This window comes from Artemia sp. Qi Xiang Cuo, chromosome 6 (assembly GCF_049724085.1).
Source record: "Artemia sp. Qi Xiang Cuo chromosome 6, ASM4972408v1, whole genome shotgun sequence".
Classification (NCBI taxonomy): Eukaryota; Metazoa; Arthropoda; class Branchiopoda; order Anostraca; family Artemiidae; genus Artemia; species Artemia sp. Qi Xiang Cuo.
Window position 1 is genome coordinate 22,389,686 of NC_142799.1, and position 22,225 is coordinate 22,411,910.

The 22,225-nt window shown below is 36.5% G+C and overlaps 5 non-coding genes and 2 pseudogenes across 5 annotated transcripts; 3 read left to right on the forward strand and 4 right to left on the reverse strand.

The window, feature by feature from the left end:
- Positions 1-2,702: 2,702 nt before the first annotated feature.
- Positions 2,703-2,879, forward strand: LOC148950984 (U1 spliceosomal RNA; annotated as a pseudogene).
- Positions 2,880-4,285: 1,406 nt separating this feature from the next.
- LOC148950985 (U1 spliceosomal RNA) lies at positions 4,286-4,460 on the forward strand (annotated as a pseudogene).
- A 2,163-nt stretch (positions 4,461-6,623) lies between these two features.
- LOC148950986 (U1 spliceosomal RNA) lies at positions 6,624-6,785 on the reverse strand. Its single transcript, XR_016141927.1, has one exon. It is a non-coding gene; the product is annotated as a U1 spliceosomal RNA (small nuclear RNA).
- Positions 6,786-9,610: 2,825 nt separating this feature from the next.
- LOC148950987 (U1 spliceosomal RNA) lies at positions 9,611-9,772 on the forward strand. Its single transcript, XR_016141929.1, has one exon. It is a non-coding gene; the product is annotated as a U1 spliceosomal RNA (small nuclear RNA).
- Positions 9,773-12,305: 2,533 nt separating this feature from the next.
- LOC148950988 (U1 spliceosomal RNA) lies at positions 12,306-12,466 on the reverse strand. The gene has a single exon (XR_016141928.1). It is a non-coding gene; the product is annotated as a U1 spliceosomal RNA (small nuclear RNA).
- Positions 12,467-20,244: 7,778 nt separating this feature from the next.
- On the reverse strand, positions 20,245-20,406 carry LOC148950989 (U1 spliceosomal RNA). Its single transcript, XR_016141930.1, has one exon. It is a non-coding gene; the product is annotated as a U1 spliceosomal RNA (small nuclear RNA).
- A 1,194-nt stretch (positions 20,407-21,600) lies between these two features.
- LOC148950990 (U1 spliceosomal RNA) lies at positions 21,601-21,761 on the reverse strand. Its single transcript, XR_016141940.1, has one exon. It is a non-coding gene; the product is annotated as a U1 spliceosomal RNA (small nuclear RNA).
- Between the last annotated feature and the right edge of the window lie 464 nt (positions 21,762-22,225).

The window sequence follows — 22,225 nt, forward strand, 5'->3', positions numbered from 1 at the left end:
GGTGGTCTTTTGGGCGCCCTGTGAACCTTTGGGGCCGGGGGGAGGGCCTTGGGGGGTCGGGGGGGCACTTGAGGGCCGATTGGTCCTTTGGGAGCCCGTTGGACCTGTGGGGCCCGGGTGAGGGCCTGTGGGGGTCCGGGGGGCCCTTTGGGAGCCCGGTGTTCTTTTGGGAGCCCGGTGGGCCTTTGGGGGCCCGGTGGTCTTTTGGGAGCCCGGTGGGCCTTTGGGGGCCCGGGGAGGGCCTTTGGAGGTCTGGGGGGCACTTGAGGGCCGATTGGTCCTTTGGGAGCCCGGTGGACCTTTGGGGACCGGGTGAGGGCCTTTGGGGGTCCGGGGGGCTCTTTGGCAGCCCGGTGGTCTTTTGGGAGCCCGGTGGGCCTTGGGGGGCTCGGGGAGGGCCTTTGGGGGTCTGGGGGTCCTTTGGAAGCCTGGGGGACCTTTGAGGACCGGGGGAGGGCCTTTGGGGGTCTGGGGAGGGCGTTTGGGGGTCCTTTGGGAGCTTGGGGGACCTTTGAGTACTGGGGGCTTCCTTCGGGGTTGGGGTAGGGGGATTGGAACCCTTTGGGGTTGGGGTAGAGGACCTCACAACACTGTTCAAATGGAACTTGTGTATTATAACAACCACAGAGTTTCACCCTCAAATCCTCTTCTAAAATAATCTTTTAAATCATCTTTTAAAATGTCTTTAACTGTTTCGCCGAAATAATTCCATAACCTGTCTAAAAAAGTTTCGCCCAAATAATCCCTAAACGTAATTTCAGCGTGTTCCTTTTGTTTGGCATCTCTGCGCTGACACATTTCAAATTATTTGGAAAATCTTTCGTGAAACAATCTCTTCATTGCTAAGATCAAAACATTCGCTCGGGAGTCAGTTCTCTTTAGAAACAACAAATTAATTCCCCTTTCGTAAATCAATAATTCCCCTTAGAAACAATAAATTAATTCCCCTTTCGAGCCAATCAATCTTGACATCAGCTGTCATGTATGATCTAAACTTTGCCTCGGAAACATTCTCTTTGGAAATACATCAAAGACATTAATTAACTTGACGTCATCTGTCAGACACTAATTAACTTTGCCTGGAAACAATTTGATTAATGACTCAATAATCCATGAAAGTGAGAAAGTTCCTGTTTTTCCATTCTCACTGACAAAATCCATAAAACAGACATAAATGTGAGAGAGTTCCTGTTTTTCCATTCTCGCTGACAAAATCCATAAAACAGACATAAATATGAGAAAGTTCCCTTTTTTTCATTCTCACTGACAAAATCCATAAAACAGACATAAAAGTGACAAAATTCCTGTTTTTCAAGTGAGAAAAATACTGTTTTTTTCATTCTCACTGACAAAAACCATAAATCACACATAACCATCCAAGAAAACAGACATAAATGTGACAAAGTTCCTGTTTTTTCATTCTCACTGACAACAAACAGACATAAATTATGTAAAAAATATTGTAGGTGGCAGCAGGGGTGAGTGATCGGACCTCCTGAGGCATCTCTACTCACATTCACTGATGTGAATGTGATTAAAACGGTATGTGATGTATTATAGAACGAGATCTAATAGAACGAGATTTTATAGTAAAGAACGAGATCTAATTTTAGTTGTAGCTACAATCTAGTGGAAGTGCGTTCGGCGTTTGCTGCGGAGACGAATGGATCGAAACCTCATCGAACCTCGCTGGGCTCATGGTCTAGAGTTCTTTGGTTAGGTCTCGATCTACCAACCTCTGAAGCTGCTCTGAAGATTCTTATATAGAAGCGGATTATACCATTTGTGTCTACATAGAGACTATCTATTTGAAACTTAAATATTTAAAATCAGCAAACAAATCCGATCCTTTGATGTATCTATTGCTATTAAAATTCCGTTTTTTAGAGTTTCGGTTACTATTGAGACGAATCGAACTGTTTGATAAGAATTGACATAGTCTGTTTCAATTTAGTTCAACCTCCTGCTCAAAAATCCCAGAAAGTTTCACTATGATACCCTTTCTCGTATAATACATCATAAATTGTTTCAATCACTTTCACTAACGTGAGCAGCTTAGCGCAGTGGAAGTGCGTTGGGTGTTCGCCCCGAGATGGATGGATCGAAACCTCATCGAACCCCACTGTCTAGTGTTCTTTGGTCAGGTTTCGATCCACCGACCTCTGAAGCTGCTCTGAAGATTATTATCAAGAAAAGTTCATCATTGTGATAATGTTCCTTGCTCCTTTGTTTGGCTCCTTTAATTTTTAATTTTCGATAATCCTGGTCCGTTAAATACCTTTGCTTTTCTCTTTTCAACATGCTTTCTCTGTTTATTGTGTAGCACTGTTTTTTTTTTAACTTACGCGCAGCTTGCTTGGACCATATTAATATAAATTTTGTATTATTATGGTCACTTATACATTACTCATGACGTCATGGCGTAATGATATTATTTCATGATGTTTTTGTGTTGAAAGATATTAGTAAAATGTTAGACTTTTATTTAAACCTACTGTTATTTAAGTTGGTTTATTTAAACCAACTGTTGTACTGTTTTTTTTTAACTTGCGTGTAGCTTGCTTGGATGAAACCGCATTAATATCATTTTTGTATTATTATGGTCACTTATTTAACAATCATGACGCCATGGCGTAATGATAATATTTCATGATATTTTTGTGTCGAAAGATATTAGTAAAATGTTAGATTTTTATCTAAACCTACTTACCTGTCTGGAAATCTGCTTGATCATTAAGGAGAAGCTCCCAGGGAGAGGCCTTTCCGTTGTACGTTGGATTGGTTAACTCTTGTGGTTACCCCAAATGGGGGTTACCCCAAATGGGGGTAACTCAACAGTGTAATTTTGGTAGTGGTGGCTGCGTTCGCACGAACCCCTGTTCACACATTGAAAAGTGTTTTCATTTACTCCTCTTTTATATGTCACTCATTTTGAAGTTTAAAGTAAAAAGTATACAATTTGATGTTGTTCAAGACAATAATGGGACATGTCACCTTCATCATTGTGCCCGTTTGAAAAGAATAATGTGTTGATAAGCTTACATGTTTGAAATAACACATTCACTGATGTGAATGTGATTAAAACGGTATGTGATGTATTATACGGGAAAGTTTTTGATGAATCAACAATTTTATAGTAAAGAACGAGATCTAATTTTAGTTGTAGCTACAATCTAGTGGAAGGGAAGTGCGTTCGGCGTTTGCCGCGAAGACGGATGGATCGAAACCTCATCGAACCTCCCTGGGCCCATGGTCTAGTGTTCTTTGGTTAGGTTTCGATCTATCAACTTCTGAAGCTGCTCTGAAGATTCTTATCTAGATGCAGATTATACCATTTGTGTCTACATAGAGACTATCTATTTGAAACTTAAATATTCAAAATCAGCACACAAATCCGATCCTTTGATGTATCTATTGCTATTAAAATTCCGTTTTTTAGAGTTTCGGTTACCATTGAGACGAGTCACTCTTACTATAGGGTTCTTTACCATCGAACTGTTTGATAAGAATTGACATAGTCTGTTTCAATTTAGTTCAACCTTCTACTCAAAAATCCCTGAAAGTTTCACTGTGATACCCTTTCTCGCATAATACATCATAAACTGTTTCAATCACTTTCACTAACGTGAGTAGCTTAGCGCAGTGGAAGTGCGTTGGGTTTTTGCCCCGGGGATGGATGGATCGAAACCTCACCAAACATTACTGTCTAGTGTTGTTTGGTCAGGTTTCGATCCACCAACCTCTGAAACTGGTCTGAAGGTTATTGTCAGGAATACTTCATTATTGTGATAATGTTCCTTGCTCCTGTGTGTGGCTGCTTTAATTTCTAATTATCGATAATTATGGTCCGTTAAATACCTTTGCTTTTCTCTTTTCAACATGCTTTCTCTGTTTATTGTGTAGCATTGTTTATTTTTTAACTTATTTTTAGCTTGCTTGGACCATATTAATATCATTTTTGTATTATTATGGTCACTTATATAGTAATTATAACGTCATGGCGTAATGATATTATTTTATGATGTTTTTGTGTTGAAAGATATTAGTAAAATGTTAGACTTTTATTTAAACCTACTTTTATTTAAGTTGGTTTATTTAAACCAACTGTAGTACTGTTGTTTTTTTTTAACTTGCGTGTAGCTTGCTTGGATAAAACCGTATTAATATCATTTTTGTATTATTATGGTCACTTATTTAATAATCATGATGCCATGGCGTAATGATATTATTTCAAGACATTTTCGTGTCGAAAGATATTAGTAAAATGTTAGATTTTTATCTAAACCTACTTACCTGTCTGGAAAGCTGCTTGATCATTCAGGAGGCGCTCCCAGGGCGAGGCCTTTCCGTTGTACGTCGGATTGGTTGACTCCTGTGGTTACCCCAAATGGGGGTTACCCCAAATGGGGGTAACTCAACAGTGTAATTTTGGTAGTGGTTGCTGCGTTCGCAGGAACCCCTGTTCACACATTGACAAGGGTTTTTATTTTATCCTCTTTTATATGTCACACATTTTGAAGTTTAAAGGAAAAATTATACAATTTGATATTGTTCAAGACAATAATGGGACTTGTCCACTTCATCATTGGGCCCTTTTGAAAAGAATAATTTGTTGATAAGCTTACATGATTGAAATAACACATTCACTAATGTGAATGTGATTAAAACAGTATGTGATGTATTATACGGGAAAGTTTTTGATGAATCAACAATTTTATAGTAAAGAACGAGATCTAATTTTAGTTGTAGCTACAATCTAGTGGAAGTGCGTTCGGCGTTTGCTGCGAACACGAATGGATCGAAACCTCATCAAACCTCGCTGGGCTCAGGGTCTAGAGTTCTTTGGTTAGGTCTCGATCTACCAACCTCTGAAGCTGCTCTGAAGATTCTTATATAGATGCAGATTATACCATTTGTGTCTACACAGAGACTATCTATTTGAAACTTAAATATTTAAAATCAGCACACAAATCCGATCCTTTGATGTATCTATTGCTATTAAAATTCCGTTTTTTAGAGTTTCGGTTACTATTGAGACGAGTCACTCTTACTATAGGGTTCTTTACCATAGAACTGTTTGATAAGAATTGACATAGTATGTTTCAATTTAGTTCAACCTCCTGCTAAAAAATCCCTGAAATTTTCACTGTGATACCCTTTCTCGTATAATACATCATAAACTGTTTTAATCACTTTCACTAACGTGAGCAGCTTAGCGCAGTGGAAGTGCTTTGGGTGTTTGCCCCGGGGATGGATGGATCGAAACCTCATCGAACCTTACTGTCTAGTGTTCTTTGGTCAGGTTTCGATCCACCGACCTCTGAAGCTGCTTACATGTTTCAAACATGTAAGCTTATCAACAAATTACTCTTTTCAAAAGGGCCCCATGATGAACTTGACATTTCGCATTATTGTCTTGAACAACATCAAATTGTATACTTTTTCCTTTAAACTTCAAAATGTGTGACATATAAAAGAGGAGAAAATGAAAACACAGGATGTTGAACTAAATTGAAATACACTATGTCAATTCTTATCAAACAGTTCGATGGTAACGAACTGTATAGTAAGAGTGACTTGTCTTTTTAATAGTAACCGAAACTTTAAAAAACTGAATTTTAATAGCAATAGATACATCGAAAGAATCGGATATATATCCTGATTTTAAATATTTAAGTTTCAGATAGATAGTTTCTATGTAATCCACATCTGTATAAGAACCTTCAGAGCAGCTTCAAAGGTTGGTAGATCAAAACCTAACCAAAGAACGCTAGACCATGGTTCCAGCGAGGTTCGATGAGGTTTCGATCCATCCATCTCCGCGGCCAACGCCGAAGGCACTTCCACTAGATTGCAGCTACAGCTACAACTAGATCTCGTTCTTTACTATAAAATTGTGGATTCATTAAAAAGTTTCCCGTATAATACATTACAAACGGTTTTAATCACATTCACTGATGTGAATGTGATATTTCAAACATGTAAGCTTATCAACAAATTACTCTTTTCAAAAGGGCCCAATGATGAATTTGACAAGTACCATTTTTGTCTTGAACAACATCAAATTGTATACTTTTTCCTTTAAACTTCAAAATGTGTGACATATCCCCTACACTTCCACTAGATTGCAGCTACAGCTACAATAAGATCTCGTTATTTACTATAAAATTGTTGATTCATCAAAAACTTTCCCGTATAATACATTACAAACGGTTTTAATCAAATTCACTGATGTGAATGTGATATTGTCTTGAACAACATCAAATTGTATACTTTTTCCTTTAAACTTCAAAATGTGTGACGTATCCCCTACACTTCCACTAGATTGCAGCTACAGCTACAACTAGATCTCGTTCTTTACTGTAAAATTTGGGATTCATCAAAAACTTTCCCGTATAATACATTACAAACGGTTTTAATCAAATTCACTGATGTGGATGTGATATTTCAAACATGTAAGCTTATCAACAAATTACTCTTTTTAAAAGGGCCCAATGATGAATTTGACAAGTCCCAATATTGTCTTGAACAACATCAAATTGTATACGGTACTTTTTCCTTTAAGCTTCAAAATGTGTGACATATAAAAGAGGAGAAAATGAAAACACTTTTCAATGTGTGGACAGGGATCCGCGCGAACGCAGCCACATCTTTCAAAATTACACTGTCGAGTTACCCCCATTTGGGTTAATCACAGGGGTCAACTAATTTAACGTACAATGGAAAGGCCTCGCCCTGGGAGCGCCTCCTTCATGATCAAGGCAGCTTTCCAGACAGATAAGTAGGTTTAGATAAAAATCTAACGTTTTACTAATATCTTTCGACACAATAACGTCATGAAATAATATCATTACGCCATGACGTCATGATTATTATATAAGTGACCATTATAATACAAAAATGATATTAATATGGATTTATCCAAGCAAGCGACAAGTAACTTAAAAAAGAAACAGTACTACACAAAAAAACAGAAAAAGCATCTTGAAAAGAGAAAAGCAAAGGTATTTAACAGACCAGGGTTATCGAGAACTGAAAATTAAAGGAGCCAAACAAAAGATCAAGGAGCATTATCACAATGATGAAGTTTTCTTGATAATAATCTTCAGAGCAGCAGAGGTCGGTGGATCGAAAACTGGACTAAGAACGCTAGACAGCAACGTTCGATGAGCTTTCGATCCATCCATCCATCTCCGGGGCAAACACCCAACGCACTTCCACTACGCTAAGCTACTCACGTTAATGAATGTGATTAAAACGGCTTATGATGTATTATATGGAAAAGGGTATCACAATGAAACTTTCAGGGATTTTAGAGCAGGATGTTGAACTAAATTGAAACACACTTTGTCGATTCTTATCAAATAGTTATATGGTAACGAACTGTGTAGTAAGAGTGACTCGTCTGCGCTAAGCTTTCATTATGCCATGACGTCATGATTACTATATAAGTGACCACAATAATACAAAAATGATATTAATATGGTTTTATCCAAGCAAGCTACACGTAAGTTAAAAAAAACTGTGCTACACAATAAACAGAGAAAGTGTCTTGAAAAGAGGAAAGCACAGGTATTTAATAGACCAAGATTATCGAGAATTAAAAATTGTAAGAGCTAAAAAAAAGGATTATGGATTTTTATCACAATGATGAAGTTTTCTTGATAATAATCTTCAGAGCAGCTTCAGAGTTTGGTGGATCGAAACTGGACCAAAGAACGCTAGACACCAAGGTTCGATGAGGTTTCGATCCATTCAACTCCGTGGCAAACACCCAACGCACTTCCACTGCGCTAAGTGGCTCACGTTAATGAATGTGATTAAAATAGTTTATGATGTATTATATGAGAAAGGTTATCACAGTGAAACTTTCAGGAATTTTTGAGCAGAATGTTGAACTAAATTGAAACACACTATTTCAATTCTTATCAAACGGTTCGATGGTAACGAACTGTGTAGCAAGAGTGACTCGTCTCAATAGTCACCGAAACTCTAAAACAACGGAATTTTAATAGCAATAGATACATCAAAAGAATCGGATTAGTATGCTGATTTTAAATATTTAAGTTTCAGATAGATTTCAAATAGAGTCAAACCATCAGATTCAGCGTCTCTACAGGTAAGCAGGCTTAGATAAAAATCTAAGATTTTACTAATATGTTTCAACACAAAAACGTCATGAAATAGTATCATTACGCCATGACGTCATATTATTATATAAGTGACCATAGTAATACGAAAATGATATTAATATTGGTTACATAAAAGATCGGTATTGTAAATGGGAATTTTGAAAGCATCATCGGTATCATGTTTTTATTGATAGTTAAATTACAAATTAAAAGAAATTGACCCCTGGTGGTCTTGTACCACCAACCTTTTGGTTTACAGCCGATCGTTCCAGCCACTCGCACCACGGCATCAATGAATAAAGTTGAAAAATTAACAACATGATACATAGAGGGTCGATAGAGTTTATTATAAATGGGGACTATACTGGAACGTCGTAGAGAGTTGTTCAATGGCTCATTTTAAAGGAAATTACTATATCTAGTGTTTATTGTATTTTTTTTTTCATTTTACAGTAAAGAACGAACGTATCAAATATGGCTGTAGCTGCAACCTAGTAAAAGGTGAATCGCAGCCCATAGTAACTAAAAGTTGCATCCAGGTTGCAGCAGTAGCTAGAAATTAGTAAGAGACGGTCACGCCAAATAGTAAAAACTAAAGTAACCCATAACCATAACCATTTCTCTTTTCAAGATGCTATCTCTTATTTTTGTGTAGTACTGTTTTTTTTTAACTTACGTTTAGCTTGCTTGGATGAAACCATATTAATATCATTTTTGTATTATTATGTCCACTTATATAATAATCATGACGTCATGGTGCAATGATATTATTTCATAACGTTTTTGTGTCGACAGATATTAGTAAAATGCTAGGTTTTTATCTAAACCTACTTACATGTCTGGAAAGCTTCCTTGATCATGAAGGAGGTGCTTCCAGGGGGCTTCGGTTTGTCACTATGGGCTTCGGTTTGTCTTTTACTAGATTGCAGCTACAGCTACAACTAGATCTCGTTCTTTACTATAAAATTCTAGATTCATTAGAACTTTCCGTATAACACATCACAAACTGTTTTAATCATATTCACTGATGTGAGAAGCTTAGCGGGGCGGAAGTGCCATCGGCGTTTGCCGCGGAGATAGATTGATCAAAACCTCATCAAACCTCGCTGTCAAGCGTTCTTTGGTCAGGTTTCGATCCACCGACCTCTGAAGCTGCGGTGAAGATTATTATCAAGAAAACTTCACCATTGTGATAACGGTCCTTGATCTTTTGTTTTGCTCCTTCAATTTTTAATTCTCGATAATCCTGGTCTGTTATATTCCTTTACTTTTCTCTTTTCAAGATGCTATCTCGTTTTTTTTTGTAGTACTATTTTTTTTAACTTACGTGTAGCTTGCTTGGATGAAACCCTATTAATATCATTTTGCTATTATTATGGCCACTTATATAATAATCATGACGTCATGGCGTAATGATCTTGTTTCATGACGTTTTGGTGTCGAATGATATTATTAAAGTGTTAGATTTTTATCGAAGCCTACTTACCTGTCTGGAAAGCTGCCTTGACCGTGAAGGAGGTGCTCCCAGGGCGAGGTCTTTCCATTTTACGTCGGATTGGTTGACCCCTTGTGATTACCCCAAATTGGGGAACTCAACAGCTTAATTTTGAAAGTGGTGGCTGCGTTCGCGCGGACCCCTTCCACACATTGAGAAGTATTTTCATTTTCTCCTCTTTTATATGTCACACATTTTAAAGTTTGAAGGAAAAAGTATAAAATTTGACGTTATTCAAGAAAATAATGGGACATGTCAAATTCATCATTGGGCTCTTTTGAAAAGAGTAAATTGTTGATAAGCTTACATGTTTGAAATATAACGGAAGAATTATGCCTAAAATCCCAAGTATATGAGAGAGCTGAGCGTATACTCCATTGTGTGTAAATTGGTTGGTTCAACATCCCCTTCAAAATGCACTGAAGATTTAAACTTAACACTCATTTCAACTTAATTATCAAGAAAACTTCATCATTGTGATAACGCTCCTTGATCTTTTGTTTTGCTTCTTCAATTTTTAATTCTCGATAATCCTGGTCTGTGAAATACCTTTGTTTTTCTCTAATCAAGATGCTATCTCTGTTTTCTGTGTAGTACTGTTTTTTTAACTTACGTGTAGCTTGCTTGGATGAAACGACCTCTACAGACTTCTTAACACCCCAATTCCCAATGTTTGCTGTGGATTGTGTCACAAATGTCACTCTCAGACTATATCGGTGTCCACATCTGATAGTCTAGAAGAACTGGAAGAATTTGCAGATAACACTACTCTAGGTGCTGCAGCTCTGGATGAGTCATCCCCTATTCTAAAGCTTCAAGCAATGACTGAGAAGATACTCAATTGGTTTGACATAAATCAATTAGCTTTAAATTTAAAGAAGTCGTACCTTCTTATTTTTTCCCGTACAGGTGTGAGCTGCCCCACAATATATCAGGAAGAGGGTTGGCCCAAGAATAGAACCTTGGGGTACTCCGTATTCAATTGGAACTTCCTTGTCGTTAACTTCCATGGCAATAGATCTGTCAGTAAGGTATGAATAGAACCATGATAATGCTTCCCCACGCACACCATGATGAGAAATTTTACCAATGAGGATCTTGTGTGTAAGGTTGTCAAAAACTTTCTTTACATCAAGAAAAATGGCTGCAGGAATTTCAATTTCAATTCAATTCATTTTATTTAACATAAAAATACATTTAACAAATATGCCAATACCCGCCCCAAGAAAGATACCAAACAGCACTTGCGACTGGGCGGGTACATACACTAAAAAACAACCCACACAAATTACAAACAAACACTACAAAACAACAAAAAAAAACAATAAATCTCTCATCAATTCATTTAATAATAATAATAATAAAGATAAATAATAAAAAAAAAAAAAAAAAAAAAAAAAAAAAAAAAAACTATGAACCTTGACCTAACAAATAATTTTTCAATTTATTTTTAAATAACCCCAGGTGCTCAGCCGCCCGAATGCTCTCCGGAATAGAGTTCCACACATTAGGTCCTGAAAATCTAGTATGGAAGCCGGCCCTGGTTCCACTTCTATTCGGAACAATGAAATCACTAGCATGACGAGTTTCATAATGGTGCAAAGACCTATTGTCATTAAAATAATCACGAAACACCTCTGGACTAACATCATTCCAGCATTGATAAGCAAAAATTCCTATTTGGTAGTCTCGTAGCTGTCCTACATTCAACACTTGCAACTTGTTGAAGCAAGCTGAAGTGTTACTTACACCTTCCACATACCCACCAATAAGACGCATTGATATATTTTGAAAAGTCTGAACAAGTTTAAAATTCACATAAAAATTACTTGCCCCTAACATACAGTCATACGAAGCATATGGGTGGATCAAAGCATGGTATAAAAGCAATAAAACACTCTGAGGTAAGAAATTTTTAAAACGACGAATCGCTCCAAGGCCACGTGCAACCTTTGTGGCAACAACATCACTGTGGCGTTTCCACGACAAATTACAATCAATGTAAAAACCTAAGTACCGGATAAAACCTAAGATTAGAATCTAAAGACTGTCGTATAAACTGGAGAAGTTTATGACAAACATGTTCTGTAGAATACTTTGCGCGAAACCCAAACTGATGTTGATGGAAAAAAAAATTTGCTTCAAGAAACCTTTGAGCATTGGCCTTTCAAATATCTTAGAGAACACTGACAAAAGAGAGATCGGCCTATAGTTCCGCTTAATATATTATATCTTCAAAAAATGTGTTGTTCGTTAATGTTATTTGTCTTTTTGTATTTTTCCCTTTTATTTGTCTTTCTTTACCCTCAGTATTTACACCTTCCTGTGCTATTTTACTTGTTATTTTTTTTTGTTTCAGAGCAAAATAATCAAATTCGGATTAGGAGATTGACGTCACTGGTGTTCACGTGACTAGAGCATGGCTCTCTGTCACCTGCATCGGTAAGTAATTATGGTAGAGACTGATTCTCTGTTGAGGATTAACGCTAACATAACACTAGGGAAATTAAATGATTAAATGTGGGAGAGATTTTAATGAAATTATAAATAATCCGGTTGGTAAAGCCCCCAATATGAATTTATATGAAAATTTTGAGAATATTATTGATAGTGTGTTTGTGGAGGAAATGTTTGACATATAAAAGAGACGAAAATGAAAACACTTTTCAATGTGCGGACAGGGGTCCGTGCGAACGCAGCCACCACTACCAAAATTACACTGTTGAGTTACTCCTATTTGGGGTAACCACAGGGGTCAACCAATCCGACGTTCAATGGAAAGGCCTCGCCCTGGGAGCCCCTCCTTAATGATCAAGCAGCTTTCCAGACAGGTAAGTAGGTTTAGATAAAAATCTAACATTTTACTAATATCTTTGGACACAAAAATGTCATGAAATAATATCATCACGCCATGACGTCAAGACTGTTAAATAAGTGACCATAATAATACAAAAATGATATTAATATGGATTCATCCAAGCAAGCTACACGTAAGTTAAAAAAAAAACAGTACTACACAAAAAACAGAAATAGCATCTTGAAAAGAGAAAAGCAAAGGTATTTAACAGACCAGGATTATCGATAACTGAAAATTAAAGAAACCAAACAAAAGATCAAGGAGCATTATCACAAGGATGATGTTTTCTTGATAATAATCTTCAGAGCAGCTTCAGAGGTCGATGGATCGAAACCTGACCAAAGAACGCTAGACAGCGATGTTCGATGAGGTTTCGATCCATCCAAGTCCGGGGAAAACACCCAACGCACTTCCACTGCGCTAAGCTGCTCACGTTAATGAAGTGATTAAAACGGTTTATGACGCATTATATGGAAAAGGGTATCACAGTGAAACTTTCAGGGATTTTTGAGCAGGATGTTGAACTAAATTGAAACACACTTTGTCGATTCTTATCAAACAGTTCGATGGTAACGTACTGTGTAGTAAGAATTACTCGTCTTAATAGTAACCGAAACTCTAAAAAACCAGAATTTTAATATCAATAGATCATCAAAAGAATCGGATTTGTATGCTGATTTCAAATATTTAAGTTTCAGATAGATAGTCTATATGTAGACACAAATGGTATAATCCACATCTTGATAAGAATCTTCAGAAAAGCTTCAGAGGTTGGTAGATCGAAACCTAACCAAAGAACGCTAGACCACGGGCCCAGGGAGGTTCGATGAAGTTTTGATGCATCCATCTCCACGGCAAACTCCGAACGCACTTCTGCTGCGCTAAGCTGCTCACATGAATGAATGTGATTAAAACGGTGTGTGATGTATTATACGGGAAAGTTTTGTTGAATCCACAATTTTATAGTAAAGAACAAGATTTAGTTGTAGCTGTAGCTGCAATCTAGTAAAAGACAAGCCGAAGCCCATATTAAATAAAATTTTAAAACATGTTTTGAAATATCATAGTCGCAACAGTTGGCACAACCTAGTGAAAGGTGAAACAGAGCCCATAGTAACCGAAAAGTGAAAAAAACACGTTTAGAAAACTGTAATAAAGAACGAAATCTAGGCCATAGTGACTGAAATGTTAAAATAAATCATCATATGCTTGATGATGCAACATATATAGATAGGACATACAAGGGAACGGAATAGTTCAATATAAATATGGACATTGGTATTATGATTGTAAAGATATCCAAAACCCAGTAAATAACAAACCTCGGCATATAGTAACTAAAAGTCAATATAATATCATGGTTGCAGCTCTTGCTGCAACCTAGTAAAAGATAAAGATTGATTATTTAAAAGTCGTAACAGCTATGTCCCAGGAATAGCTTAGAGTGTTAATTTAAAATCTTCAGTGCATTTTGAAGGGGATGTTGAACCAACCAAATGACAGTATTTACACACTAAAGAGCATACGCTCAGCTCTCTCATATGCTTGGGATTTTAGGCATAATTCTTCCATAATATTTCAAACATGTAAGCTTATCAACAAATTACTCTTTTCAAAAGGGCCCATTGATGAATATGACATTTCCCATTATTGTCTTGGACAACATCTAATTGTATACTTTTTCCTTTAAACTTCAAAATGTGTGACATATAAAAGAGGAGAAAATGAAAACACAAGATGTTGAACTAGAGGTTGGTAGATCAAAACCTAACCAAAGAACGCTAGACCATGGTCCCAGCGAGGTTCGATGAGGTTTCAATCAATCAATCTCTGCGGCCAACACCGAAGGGACTTCCACTAGATTGCAGCTACAGCTACAACTAGATCTCGTTCTTTACTATAAAATTGTGGAGTCATCAAAAACTTTCCCGTATAATCAAATTCACTGATGTGAATGTGATATTTCAAACATGTAAGCTTATCAACAAATTACTCTTTTCAAAAGGGCCCAATGATGAATTTGACAAGTCCCATTTTTGTCTTGAACAACATCAAATTGTATACTTTTTCCTTTAAACTTCAAAATGTGTGATATATCCCCTACACTTCCACTAGATTGCAGCTACAGCTACAACTAGATCTCGTTCTTTACTATAAAATTGTGGATTCATTAAAAAGTTTCCCGTATAATACATTACAAACGGTTTTAATCAAATTCACTGATGTGAATGTGATATTTCAAACATGTAAGCTTATCAACAAATTACTCTTTTCAAAAGGGCCCAATGATGAATTTGACAAATCCCATTATTGTCTTGAACAAAATCAAATCGCATACTTTTTCCTTTACACTTCAAAATGTGTGACATATCCACTGCACTTCCACTAGATTGCAGCTGCAGCTACAATAAGATCTCGTTCTTTACTATATAATTGTGGATTCATCAAAAACTTTCCCGTATAACACATTTCAAACGGTTTTAATCAAATTCACTGATGTGAATGTGATATTTCAAACATGTAAGCTTATCAACTAATTACTCTTTTCAAAAGGGCCCAATGATGAATTTGACAAGTCCCATTATTGTCTTGATTTAAAATCAGCACACAAATCCGATCCTTTGATGTATCTATTGCTATTAAAATTCCGTTTTTTAGAGTTTCGGTTACTATTGAGATGAGTCACTCTTACTATAGAGTTCGTTACCATCGAACTGTTTGATAAGAATTGACATAGTCTGTTTCAATTTAGTTCAACCTCCTGCTCAAAAATCCCTGAAAGTTTCACTGTGATACCCTTTGTCGCATAATACATTATAATTTGTTTCAATCACTTCCACTAACGTGAGCAGCTTAGTGCACTGGAAGTGCGTTGGGTGTTCGCCCCGAGACGGATGGATCGAAACCTCACCAAACCCCACTGTTTAGTGTTCTTTGGTCAGGTTTCGATCCACCGACCTCTGAAGCTGCTCTGAAGATTATTATCAAGAAAACTTCATCATTGTGATAACGCTCCTTGATCCTTTGTTTGGTTCCTTCTCGGAATTCTCGATAATCCTGAAATACCTTTGCTTTTCTCTTTTCAAGATGCTTTCTCTGTTTATTGTGTAGCACTGTTTTTTTTTTAACTTCCATGCAGCTTACTTGGCTAAAACCATATTAAAATCATTTTTGTATTATTATGGTCACTTATATATTACTCATGACGTCATGGCATAAGGATATTATTTCATGATGATTTTGTGTTGAAAGATATTATTAAAATGTTAGACTTTTATTTAAACCTAATGAAATTTAAGTTTTTTTATTTAAACAAACTGTTGTACCGTTTTTTTTTTAAATTGATCGTAGAGTTATTGTATGAAACCGCATTAATATAATTTTTGTATCATTATGTTCAATTATTTAACAATCATGTCGCCATGACGTAATGATATTATTTCATGACATTTTTGTGTCGAAAGATATTAGTAAAATGTTAGATTTTTATCTAAATCTACTTACCTGTCTGGAAAGCTGCTCGATCATTAAGGAGGCGCTCCCAGGGCGAGGCCTTTCCGTTGGACGTTGGATTGGCTAACTCTTGTGTTTACCCCAAATGGGGATTACCCCAAATGGGGGTAACTACCAACAGTGGAATTTTGGTAGTGATTGCTGTGTTCGCACGAACCCCTGTTCACATATTGAAAAGTGTTTTTATTTTCTCCTCTTTTATATGTCACACATTTTGAAGTTTAAAGGAAAAATTATACAATTTGATGTTGTTCAAGACAATAATGGGACTTGTCACCTTCATCATTGGGCCCTTTTGAAAAGAGTAATTTGTTGATAAGCTTACATGTTTGAAATAACACATTCACTGATGTGAATGTGATTAAAACCGTATGTGATGTATTATACGGGAAAGTTTTTGATGAATCAACAATTTTATAGTAAAGAACGAGATCTAATTTTAGTTGTATCTACAATCTAGTGGAAGTGCGTTCGGCGTTTGCCGCGAACACGAATGGATCGAAACCTCATCAAACCTCGCTGGGCTCATGGTCTCGAGTTCTTTGGTTAGGTCTCGATCTATCAACCTCTGAAGCTGCTCTGAAGATTCTTATATAGATGCAGATTATACCATTTGTGTCTACACAGAGACTATCTATTTGAAACTTAAATATTTAAAATCAGCACACAAATCCGATCCTTTGATGTATCTATTGCTATTAAAATTCCGTTTTTCAGAGTTTCGGTTACTATTGAGACGAGTCACTCTATCATTCGACACAAAAACATCATGAAACAATATCATTACGCCATGACGTCATGATTATTATATAAGTGACCGTAATAATACCAAAATGATATTAATAGGGTTTCATCCAAGCAAGCTACACGTAAGTTAAAAAAAATAGTACTACAAAAAAAAAAACAGAGATGGCATCTTGAAAAGAGAAAAGTAAAGGAATATAACAGACCAGGATTATCGAGAATTAAAAATTGAAGGAGCAAACCAAAAGATCAAGGACCGTTATCACAATGATGAAGTTTTCTTGATAATAATCTTCAGAGCAGCTTCAGAGGTCGGTGGATCGAAACCTGACCAAAAAACGCTTGACAGCGAGGCTTGATGAGGTTTTGATCAATCCATCTCCGCGGCAAACAACGATGGCACTTCCGCCTCGCTAAGCTGCTCACATCAGTGAATATGATTAAAACAGTTTGTGATGTATTATACGGAAAGTTCTAATGAATCCAAAATTTTATAGTAAAGAACGAGATCTAGTTGTAGCTGTAGCTGCAATCTAGTAAAAGACAAACCGAAGCCCATAGTGACAAACCGAAGCCCCCTGGGAGCACCTCCTTCATGATCAAGGAAGCTCTCCAGACATGTAAGTAGGTTTAGATAGAAATCTAGCATTTTACTAATATCTGTCGACACAAAAACGTTATAAAATTATATCATTACGCCATGACGTCATGATTATTATATAAGTGAGCATAATAATACAAAAATGATATTAATATGGTTTCATCCAAGCAAGCTACACATAAGTTAAAAAAAAAACAGTACTACACAAAAATCAGAGATAGCATCTTGAAAAGTGATAAGCAAAGGAATTTAACAGACCAGGATTATCGAGAATTAAAAATTGAAGGAGCAAAACAAAAGGGAATTTTGAAAGCATCATCGGTATCATTGTTTTATTGATAGCTAAATTACAAACTAAACGAAATTGACCCCAGGTGGTCTTGTACCACCAACCTTTCGGTTTACAGCCGATCGTGCCAGCTACTCGCACCACGGTATCTAGGAATAAAGTTGAAAAATTAACAATATGATACATAAAGGGTCGATAGAGTTCATTATAAATGGGGACTATACTGGAACGTTGTAGAGAGTTGTTCAATGGCTCATTTTAAAGGAAATTACTATATGTAGTGTTTATTGTATTTTTTTTTTCATTTTACAGTAAAGACCGAACTTATCAAATATGGCTGTAGCTGCAACCTAGTAAAAGGTGAATCGCAGCCCATAGTAGCTAAAAGTTGTATCCAGGTTGCAGCAGTAGCTAGAAATTAGTGAGAGACGGTTACGCCAAATAGTAAAAACTAAAGTAACCCATAACCCCTGAAAATAGATTCAGATCAAAACAAGAAGTACACTATTAGAACCACCCTGTCCAAAACCTTTATATAGCAAACTTATGTCCCTTGGCTTGAATAACAAGGAAAATATATTGGCTCGAAATTCAAGAAAATTGGCTGTAACCACGATATTCTCCACACAGGGCATCTTTTTTTCTTTCCGATTTTTATAGTAAAGAACAAACTCAATCCTATAGTAACTGAAATATTAAAATAAATTACGAAGAACATACCATTGCATATATCTGGGTTGCAGCGGTAGCTAGCAACCTAGTAGAACTGTAGTGGTAGCTACTACAGCATTCTGCCTAAACGGCATCTTTTTTTCGTTCCTTTTCGACAGATAGCTTGGCAATGGAACATAGTAGAGAGTTGTCCAATGACTCATTTTAAATGAAATTAATGGGGTTAAAAACTTTTTGTAATTAAAACAAATTATTTTTAAAAAAGAATCAATTATTTTTAAGAAAAACTGCACATTTCATGTAAAAATTGATCAATGACATCATAATCGTAGGTTGTAGCCAGGTCGTTAACCTTTATAAGCATTTAAACTCCTGAAGAAACTAGCAAAGAAACTCAGCAAAAGCAAATTTACAAGAAAATCAGGAAGTTGTCATAAGCTAGTGTACTAGCTTGACCTTACCCAAAAATATCAAGAGTTCTAAAGGACATTTCACGTAATATATTTCCTCGAATTTGCTGAAATATGAAGCTTTTCATTATGTTTTCTAAAGGAGGTTTAAATTAACTGGAGAGGGTAAGTCTTTCAAAGAAGTCCTTTTAAAAGCACTGCTGGATGTTCTTACAAACAATATAATTTGAATCTCGCTAAAAGCTTTCTAATCAAAACGTAGCGGACTACCTTGATTCAAAGTCTTTAGAAGCTTAGGATCTCAGTCGCATAATGCTTTACATTAGTGGAGAACGAAAGTGGTTTATTAATCTTTAGCGTTAGATGTTCCTATCAGGACTGATTTCTATGTAGGTGTTAAGAACCAGAAAATTGCCTTAAATTTGTTGAATCTTGACAGTAATTTATATAAAGACTTAAAAAGCAAACAATTTCAACAAGGTTGAACATGTAAAGATCGTAACTTGTGTTTTACTCAATGTAAGTATGGTGGTTGAGTTGCACGATGGTTCAGTTGCACGGTGGTTCAGTTGTACGGTGGTTCCCTTGCACGGGAGTTCAGTTACACGGGGGTTCTAAACAACCGACTATTCACGCTGAAGTTTTTTAGTAGTTAAGCTTCTCATTGTTCTATTTAAACGACAACTGTGTTTCGGGCAGTCGTTCTTACAGAATCGGGACTAAATTCAAACTTAAGCGTAAAGAAGAAGTATTGAACAGGAGGCAATCCGCTTCGTATATTTATTTTTTTTTTGTACGTTTCAATGTTGCTCCTTAGGCGTACTTTCAGATGAAAAAAAAATGTTTTTATTTTATATCAAATGTTTTTTTTAATGCCAGGAAATCCGACTCCACCTCCACAGAAAAATTTCGCCTTTCCCCGAAAAGATAGTCTAGACAATTCAATTTCGTCAAAAATGTATCAGTGAATTGAAACTTAAATTAGAATGGAAATTTTTACGAAAATTGATGTATTATTGGTTTTTCATTCTGATTATAAGATTATAGGTGTTTACCTCGCCCCGTAAAATCCCCCAACGGAAAAAATACTCCTCCCCCCAAAGAAAAAAACCACCTAAAATACTCCCCCGCTGAAAATACTCCCCCGCAGAAAATACCCCCCCCCCCCGGAAAACACCCACCCTCCCTGCAGAAAATACACCCTCGGAACATACCTTTTTTTCATTTTTTGCTTCTAATTTGTTTACCTTTCTTTTGGTTACCTTAAAATTACTATATAGTCACCGATTAACCCCCACTCCTGCGGCCGTCAATGTTCCGAATATAGTGCTATTGCAGTCTCATGCAATAGTACTAATATTTCAAACATGCAAGCTTATCAACAAATTACTCTTTTCAAAAGGGCCCAATGATGAATTTGACATGTCCTATTATTGTCTTAAGCAACATCAAATTTTATTCTTTTTCCTTTAAACTTCAAAATGTGTGACATATAAAAGAGGAGAAAATGAAAATACTTTTCAATGTGTGGACAGGGTCCGCACGAACGCAGCCACCACTACCAAAATTACACTGTTGAGCTACCCCCATTTGGGTTAATCACAGGGGCCAACTAATTTAATGTAGAATGGAAAGACCTCGCCCTGGAAGCGCCTTCTTCATCATCAACGCAGCTTTCCAGACAGGTAAGTAGGTTTAGATAAAAATCTAACGTTTTACTAATATCTTTCGCCATAAAATCGTAATGAAATAATATCATTATGCCATGACGTCATGATTATTATATAAGTGACCATAATAATTACAAAAATGATATTAATATGGTTTCATCCAAGCAAGCTACACGTAAGTTAAAGAAAAAACAGTGCTACACAATAAACAGAGATAGTATCTTGAAAAGAGAAAAGCAAAGGTATTTAAAAGACCAGGATTATCGAGAATTAAAAATTGCAGGAGCCAAACAAAGGATCAAGGAGCGATGTCACAATCAAGAAGTGCTCTTGATAATAATCTTCAGAGCAGCTTCAGAGTTCGGTGGATCGAAACCTGACCAAAGAACGCTAGAGAGAGAGGTTAGATAAGGTTTCGATTCATCCATCTCCAGGGCAAGCACCCAACGCACTTCCACTGCGCTAAGCTGCTCACGTTAGTGAATGTGATTAAAACAGTTTATGATGCATTATATGAGAAAGGGTATCACAGTGAAAACTTTCAGGGATTTTTAAGCAGGATGTTGAACTAAATTGAAACACACTATGTCAATTCTTATCAAAGAGTTCGATAGTAATGAACTGTATAGTAAGAGTGACTCGTTTCAATAGTAACCGAAACTCTAAAAAACGGAATTTTAATAGCAATAGATGCATCAAAAGAATCGGATTTGTATGTTGATTTTAAATATTTAAGTTTCAGATAGATAGTCTCTATGTAGACACAAATGGTATAATCCACATCTACATAAGAATCTTCAGAGGAGCTTCAGAGGTTGGTAGATCGAAACTTTATCAAAGAACGCTAGACCATGGGCCCAGGGAGGTTCGATGAGGTTTCGATCCATCCATCTCCGCGGCAAACGCCGAACGCACTTCCACTGGATTGCAGCTACAGCTACAACTAGATCTCGTTCTTTAGTATAAAATTGGGGATTCATCAAAAACTTTCCTGTATAATACATCCCAAACCGTTTTAATCACATTCACTGATGTGAATGTGATATTTCAAACATGTAAGCTTATCAACAAATTACTCTTTTCAAAAGGGCCCAATGATGAATTTGACAAGTCTTATTATTGTCTTGAACAATATCAAATTGTATACTTTTTTTTCAAACTTCAAAATGTGTGACATGTAAAATAGGAGAAAATGAAAACACTTTTCAATGTTTGGACAGGGGCCGCGCGAACGCAGCCACCACTACCCAAATTACACTGTTGGGTTACCCCCATTTGGGGTAATCACAGGGGTCAACCAATCCGACGTACAATGGATAGGCCTCGCCCTGGGAGCACCTCCTTCATGATCAAGGCAGTTTTGCAGACAGGTAAGTAGGTTTAGATAAAAATATAACATTTTACTAAAATCTTTCGACACAAAAACGTCATGAAATAATATCATTACGCCGTGACGTCTTGATTATTTAGATAATTATTTAGATTATATAAGTGACCATAATAATAAAAAAATGATATTAATATGGTCTGATCCAAGCAAGCTAAACGTAAGTTAAAAAAAAAACAGTACTACACAAAAAACAGAGATAGCATCTTGAAAAGAGAAAAGCAATTAACAGACCAGGATTATCGAGAACTGAAAATTAAAGGAGCCAAAAATAAAAGATCAAGGAGCATTATCACAATGATGAAGTTTTCTTGATAACAATCTTCAGAGCAACTTCAGAAGTCAGTGGATCGAAACCAGATCAAGCAACGCTAGACCATCGTTGGGGTTTCGATGAGGTTTCGATCCATCCATCTCCGCGGTAAACGCCGTACGCACTTCCGCTGCGCTAAGCT